The 7,998-nt window shown below is 39.4% G+C and overlaps 1 long non-coding RNA gene across 1 annotated transcript; it reads right to left on the bottom strand.

Moving 5' to 3' along the window:
- Positions 1 to 1,779: 1,779 nt before the first annotated feature.
- LOC112650311 (uncharacterized) lies at positions 1,780 to 7,227 on the bottom strand. The gene is made up of 3 exons (XR_003130102.3): positions 7,068 to 7,227; positions 4,030 to 4,165; positions 1,780 to 2,859 (listed from the first exon to the last, which is right to left on the bottom strand). It is a non-coding gene; the product is annotated as an uncharacterized LOC112650311 (long non-coding RNA).
- Between the last annotated feature and the right edge of the window lie 771 nt (positions 7,228 to 7,998).

Here is a 7,998-nt window from a genome sequence, read left to right on the forward strand (position 1 = left end):
CAAGATCACTGAGTCATGATTTTCTAATGAAAAGCTAAACAGCTCTTTTTGTCATAGACAAGAAAAAACCCATAACAAAAAATAGAAACCTGTATAAAGTGAAGGATTTCATCGTCCTCTTCAATGATTAAAAGGTGTCCACAAATTCTGGTTCTGGAGGTATTTCAGACATTGTGTGAACAAATGAAACCAAAATTGAATATTTTGTTGTAACAAAATGAAAGTGATGTTTGGCAATTGAACGATGAGGATTAATTATGGGGATTTGTTCCTGAGACCCTTAGTCCATTTACATGTCATGAAAGTTACAACAGTAATAGGAAAATGAAGAGAACTATCAGTCATGTTTCTCTAGAGTGACCATATACTTTATCATCCACATCCATAATGAAAGTGGGTTCTATTAATTGAGAATGAAAGTTGGTGCTGTTTATTGATATGCCAGGACAATGTTATAAACCAGGAGTGTCAAAGTACTCTAATAAATGTTGTAACTATATATTTTGCCCTGTATCCCCAGACACCTCCATACACACACATGCACACACACACACAAAAGTGATAAGGAAAAGCAAAGGACAATATATGCAGCACTATTTTCTTGTGTCATGGTTAATTTTATTTGTCAACTTGGCTGGGACACAGGGTACCCAGATATTGGACTAAAAATTATTTATGGGTGTGTCTTTGAGGATGAGATTAGCATTTGAATCAATAGACTGAATAAAGCACATTGCCCTCCCCAGTGTGAGTGAGCCTCATCCAAGTCATAGGGGGTGGGAACAGAATAAAAAGTGGAGGAAGAAACAACTGACTTTCCGCCTGACTGAGCTGGGACATCAGTCTTCCCTTGCATTTGGACCAGGAAATAGACCTTTCAGTCTTCTAGTTCTCAGGCGGATGGGCTTGAACTAGAACTATATCATCGGCTTTCCTGGGCCTCCAGCTTGCAAATGGCAGATTGTTGGACTTCTTAGTCTCCACAGTCACATTAGCCAATTCCTTAGAGTGACTCCTCCCCACCCCTCCCAATATATATTCTGTTGGTTCTGTTTCTCTGGAGAAGCTTAAAACACCCTAAGATAGTGAAATAAATTGACTAGTAGGCTACTGACATGGGTACAACATATTGCCACAAGAGACTTGAGGTTGAGATGGGCCCCTTCCATCTCTGATCCCATGCAACATGCTCTATTTCTATGCTTGTAAGTATTTCTCTGGAAGAGGTTGAAAAGAATGCTATAGGCAAACAGGAATTTACTGAAGGAGTATCAATCAGAGGTCTCACAAGATTAGATTCTAGAAGGACCACTGACTGATGCTACAAGAAGCTAATGGAGCAAAGTGGGCTAAAAACTGAGACATAGATTCAACCAATATAGTCCGTTACCCAGGTGAGAAATAATGAAAGCTGGAACCCAGACCCTGAATATGAATAAAAAATATATTTTTAAAAATGAAGAAGCTTTACCACTTCTGGTCATGAGTGGCTTTTGTCAACCATGGAGACTCCTTCTAACCTGGCTCTATATAACTTGATGTCTAAGCTACTCATAATCAATTGATTCAGTGTTTCAAGGCCTTAGTTCCACATAACTATTTGAGAGGAGCTGAAATGGCAAAGAATTTCCACTCCCTTCACCTAAGGCCAGACTATGAGCTCACCAGATACAAACATAGCCACCTAGGCCCATTTCTCCATTATTGGATAGTCAGAAAATAGAAAGATAACATGTTTTCTTTAATAAAATCTGCATATGAAATAGAAATTAGATTCAAAGCATGAAAGGGGAGGAAGAAGAAAAGTAAAATAGACATTTGTTAGAAGATGGCAGTATGGTAGTCACTGTGCAAGGCACTTCGATCATCCTCTGCTTGTGATATCCCCCCTAAGGTAGGAACAACTCCTCCTGCTTTATGGTTAGAGCAGGGTAAATTTCCCATGGTCATATAGGTGTTGACATAGGAGTCAAGATCCCAAACAGATATATCTACCTTCAGAACACATGTTTCTCCTGGCCTCTGTATGATGCTGTTTGATCTAGCATGCAGGCGTGACTGGCTTTTGGGACTATCCCTCTTAGAATAGCATTTTGCTTCCTGGCAAGAAAACAGGAAGCCCAATATAGTCTCACTAGCCTCTTTCTGGAACAAGTAGGTCTTCCTCAAGTTCCTTTCATGATTAAATTTTATCCCCAAAGGCCCAAAATTAGGTCACTTACATCTATGAGTTCCAGTTCCATTTCACCTACTTAATTAACAAACTTTAATCCAGTGCCTTCCATATGCCAAGCCCGAGGCCAGGCTAGAGAATATGTATAGGCTGACCCTGCCCTCAAGAAGCTGTCAGGATAGAAGAAATGAGTCATGCATATCAATTGTCCTAATGTAAGATAAACATAGATGATTACCATATTAAAGACACATTTGGAGTGATACAGAAGTTTTAGAAGAGATCATCCAAGTAAAACTTGATAGATGAGGGGGCATTTGGACTGGGCTGGGAAGGACACACTGAAGTTAAATGTGTAGCATTGGCGTGCAGTGTGGGGGTGATAATAAACAGAGGCCCCAAAGCTGGTAATCAAGAGCATGGGCAGGGAGCAGCAGGAAGCAGTGTGGTGATGAGAAGCCCCATCCAAAGGCAGTGAGGACTGGGTGCTGGATGTTTTTCCTCATTCTGACACTGACATTTGAGAGTTTGATTGCGTTCCTGGCTATTCTCAGGAGTGGCTGTGGCAATCTTCGAGGTTGGTGCAAGGCTGAGGACTTCTATCTTTGTGCAGTCTTTTTCCTTTTGATGAGTCCCTGGACATATGAAATCCACCTCCTCTCCTGGTACTGTTATCAAACCTCATACTTGCATTCAAAATGGGGTCAAAAAAGAAGAGAAGAAAAGGGCAATTGATTTGTATGTTTCAGTCATTTCCTTGGGAACACGCTGAGCTTTTACTCTGGGGTGACTGCGAAAGAGACCCTGCCTGTGATTAGATCTGTCAGGCAGTGGCTGTGTTACACTAGGTACCTGGGGAAATAAAACCACGGGCAATTGCCAGTGCCTGCATGCTCAGAAAGCTGTCTGCGTGCAGTACAACAATGGTCGAGTTTGTGTCTGTGTGAGTGTGTGTGTGTGTGATGTGTGTATGTGTGTGTATATGTGTGTGTGTGTGTACAGGAACCACGTGGCTAGGATTTGGCAGGGGGATCCGAGATTTGAATCGTTGATTTGAATTGTTGATTTGAATTTGGACAGATGATCTGTAAGACTCCTACTCAAATCTCAGGTTATAGGACTCTGTATATTTGGATGCAATGAAGTGATATCTAAAGATACGTGAAGTTGATAGGTAGGTCCCTATTTTACCTCTCATCTTGACTCTGTCCATTCCAAATACCATGCAGCTGCCAGAGTGACATTTCTAAAATATAAATCTGACCACATCACCCTCCTTTTCTTGCTTACAAACCTTCTGTGTCTCCCCCTTATCTAGAGGATAAAGCCCACACCACCCAAGGCTTACCATGACCTGGCCTCAGCTTCTGCGGCCAACATTCCCCACATACCCTTTATGATCCAGCAACAATGGATTGTGTGCACACATCTTCCTGCTTATATTGCTTCCCCTCCACCTGCCCCCTTCTCTATCTCAATCACACACACACACAGACACACATACACGTCCAGAATCTCCTTCTCAATCTTTCTTCCTAGCTAACATTCCCTCGTTTTGTTTTTTTTTAAATAAAGACTCAGCTCAGTTCTTATTTCCTTCAGAAACTCTCCTTAATGGCACTAGTCTCAGAGCAGTATTTATATTTCCTTCTCATCCTTAAAATATTGAATTCTAAACTGCCTTCTTATATGATTCCTTCTCTAAACCATAATCTCCGTCCGGACAGGTACTTGATTTTATGTATCTTTGAATCCTTCCTGCCTAAGTCAGGGTCTGGCACAGTGCTGCACACAGTGAGTGAACACTGCATAAATACTGGATGAAAAGGATGGATGGATAGTAGGTGGAAACGTACTTTAAAAAGTAGATAAATTTCAGGATTCTGTTTCCAATCTTGATGTGATGATTGATTTTATGTAGGAACTCGATGGGGCCGGGGGATGCCCAGATCACTGCTTAAACATTACTTCTGGGTGTGTTTGTGAGTGTTTCTGGAAGAGATTAGCATTTGAATTAGTGACCCAAGTAAGGCAAATCATGTGAGAGGGCAATGTTCAGTCTGCTAAGAAACTGGATGGAACAAACAGGTGGAGGAAGCATTGAATTCTCTCCCTGCCTGACTGCTTGAGCTGAATCAAAGGTCTCCTCTTGCCCTCACTTCTCCTGTTTCTCAGGCCTTCAGGCTCAGGATGGCATCTACACTATGGACTAAACTGTTCTCAGACCTTCAGACTATATCACAGGCTTTCCTGGATCTCCAGTTAGCAGATAGAGGATTATAAGATTCTCTGCCTCCATAATCAGGAGAAGCCAATACCTTATAACAAATTCTATACAAATAAATAGGAGACATATACCCTATTGGTTTTATGTCTCTGGAGAACCTTGACTAATACACTTGGCAAGATGTTATTTTCTGTAATTTTAGCTACTGTGCCACAGAAAGGCAAATGTCACCCAGCTAAATCTTTAAAACTGCAATCAGAGTCCCTTATTCCTGATATAGTGCTCATTCCTCTGTCCTTTAGCACCTCTCAGAGACTAAGTACCCTTTGGTTTGAATCCTGAATTGCTTAGACTTTGAATTCAACAGCTCAGAGGAACCTAAAAGAAAATGCATCCTACTACATCTCCCTATTCTCTCCTTTCAGTAAATAATTAAAAGCTAGAAGTGGTCAAGTGACTCGACACCTCATTCATCCTTCAAAATCCTACTCAGTCATAATCACTATTGTCATCATGAGTAACTGTAGAATGACGACAGTGATCGATGCTACAGAGGAGTAGGCGGTATAACAAAAGCCTATGATACAATAAAGAAAACTAACCAAATCAGCAGTCTGATGATTAGCTAATTAATCATTAAATAAATATTCATTGAATGAATACTATGTGCTAGAAACTCTCAAGTGCTGAGTACATAAGAGTAAGTAAACCATCTAAATCCCTGCTGCATGGAGCTTACATTTTAGTGGGAGGGAAGAGACAATAAATACAAGGAAATAGATGCTATTTTGGAGAGTGATATAACAGACATTAGCTGGCAAGCAGAAAAGAGTACTTCAAGAAGTAGAAAGAACATAGACAAGATCCCCAAGGAGTGTGAGGTCATAGAATGTTTGAGGAACTGAAAGATTCCTATGATTCAAACATAGAGATAAGGGTGTCACAAAAAAAGACACCAAAACTGGTTAGTCATATCTCAGATCATGCTGACCCTTGAAGGTCATGCTGAATTTGGATTAGATGCTCAATGCAAGAGAAATCATTAATGATTTTTAAAGAGGAAGTGGTATGATTAGAGAGGGGTGTGTGTGTGTGTGTGTGTGTGTGTGTGTGTGTGTGTTTTAAATATCTGGTCATCATGTAGAAAATTATTAGGAAGGAAACAGCAATTACTTTGGAGAGAGAAGTTAGGACGATATCCTGATTACTCAGGTGAGTGATAATGGTGGTCTAGACTAGGGTGGAGCAAGGAGAAATGAAGTCAGGTGAAGAGATATTTTAGAGTTAGTGGAGAAAGAAATGTCAGGGTCGACACATAACTTTCTATCTTGAGCAATTCGGCAGTTGATTATGCCACTTAATGAGAATGGTAACACTGCAAGAAGAACTTATTTGGGATAGGAAGAGTCAGGAAACCAAGAATTACATTTTGGACATGTCATGGTCATGATGCTCATGAAACATCAGAGTGGAGGTATTAGATAATCTACTGGATTATATGAACCTCTAGTTCACAAAACATTGGTGTTGGAAACTTAAGCCTAGGAATCTTGAAATATGTAGAGAATATATGAGGCCATGAGAGGGGATGAGTTCCCTTTAGGAGAAGTCAAGATGTGGAGAAACTACAAGAAACAATGTGAAGAAGAGTCAGCAAAGGAGACTGAGAGGCAGAAGCAAAGGGGTAAAAGAGGAGATTGTGATGTTTGAGAGGCTGAGGAAAGAGTGTCAAATGCTGCTGAGATTTCAAACAAGATGCTGGCTCAAGATTATTTATTGTGTTTGTAACAAGGTGGTTATTGAACATCTTATCAAAAGCAGGTCTAAAGAACTGAGCCAGATAGGATGGATTGAAGAGTGGATGGGAGGTATGTTCAGACACCATGTGTTACAATTTTCTCTTTGAGGAGTTGGCTGTGAAAGAAAGTAGTTTCTATCACATATTTGCTGAAATGATGAATTTTGTTTTTTTATTCAATATCTATCCATGTTGCTGGGCTGTAAACTTCTTAACATCAGGCAATACATCTTTCTTATTTTCTTCTGTATATTCAAGACCTAACACACTTCTCAGTTCATAGTAAAGGTTAGTAATATTTGACATATTTGACAAGTAAATGAATAAAATAAGTAAAATGAATAAAAATAAGTAAATAAGAACCTAGAGAATATCTTGGACACCTGTTTTTGGGAAAATGATAAAGTTGCATTTAGAATATATTCATGACATTGAAAGTTAATTTGTTGGAAGCAGCTATATTGTCATGTTCTGTCACTGTCAGGAAGAGACTTTGGGCTGAAAAAAAAAACCCCATAATCCCTGTTCTGCTATTTTTTGGAAAAGAATTCCACTGTGACTGTTGTTTCCTTGAACCTTGCCTTTTCTTTGTCTCTAATGCTGTTGTCTTAATTCCAGCCGTTATTACTCTTCATCTATTCCAATGCAATTTTTAAGTGCTCTAGGCATTGCAATCCCTTTGCTGCAATCTGTAAATCAAAATCAAAATAACACCAAACTATAAAACCCAAAGTTTATGCATATACTGATATTAAAAGAAGAACTTTTCTCTATATTTCATTGCTTGCAAAATTCCGGATAAATCATGCAACTGACACAGGCTCATTCACCCCTGCATTATTGAAGCCCTAAGCATGAGTTTAACCCACCTACTCAGGAATTCATTATTCCTCCAGGCTAGTTTCTCTCCAGTTTGCCCTCTTTTGAGTGATCTTAAAACACAGATGTGATCTTTTCATGTGAAATCCTTCATTAGGTCCCCATGACCTATAGGACAAAATTCATTTTCCTAGCCTGACTTAAAATGTTTCTGGTTTTATGACCCCTGAAAATTCCCTGGCCTCATCCATTGTCACAATACACATGTGTTCCAAACCATTCTGGATTGTTTGTAGTTCTCTGCACACCTATAGGGTTCTAATGAAAGAGTCTAAAATATAAAGAAATCTAGAATAAATCAAAAGGGCTGAAGTATTGGAAGGTTTTCCAGGTCGATGAGAGATTAAATTTATTTGGTCTCACGTCAAGAGCTTGAATTAGGGCCAAGGAAAGAAAGAATAAGGGAAATAGTTCTTACTCATGGGGAATAAAAATATTTTAACTTACAGAGCTATGTAAAGATGAAATGGGCTACCCAGTAGGGTAATGAGGCCCCATCCCTGAGGGGTATGCAGGCAGAAGCTGAAGGACTATTTGGTGAAATGCAACAGAGTAATTTCAGTTATCTAATAAGGCATTTTATTGGATAACCTTGAACATCTCTTCCATACAGAAATCCCATAAATCTGAAATAAGTGAAGAAGAGGGAAAAAGAATTGAAATCTGAACAGGTTGGGTGATACATTTTAAACTTCCTATTGATGTAACTGAAAGTCTAAATTTATGGAAGAACAACATTTGATGGAATTTATCTACTAAGCCAAAGAGACCAGGCAAAAGGAAATAAGCCAATTGAAAAAAATACTCCAAGGAATCAGCTCTGCCCTGGTCCTCTTGTACTCTTGAACTTCATCATTTCTACCATCACTTCACTTTCCTGTGAGTGATGGATTTTTGTAAAATGTGAACACAGAGAACTAG

The sequence above is a fragment of the Canis lupus genome, chromosome 11 (assembly GCF_003254725.2).
Source record: "Canis lupus dingo isolate Sandy chromosome 11, ASM325472v2, whole genome shotgun sequence".
NCBI classification, from domain to species: Eukaryota; Metazoa; Chordata; class Mammalia; order Carnivora; family Canidae; genus Canis; species Canis lupus.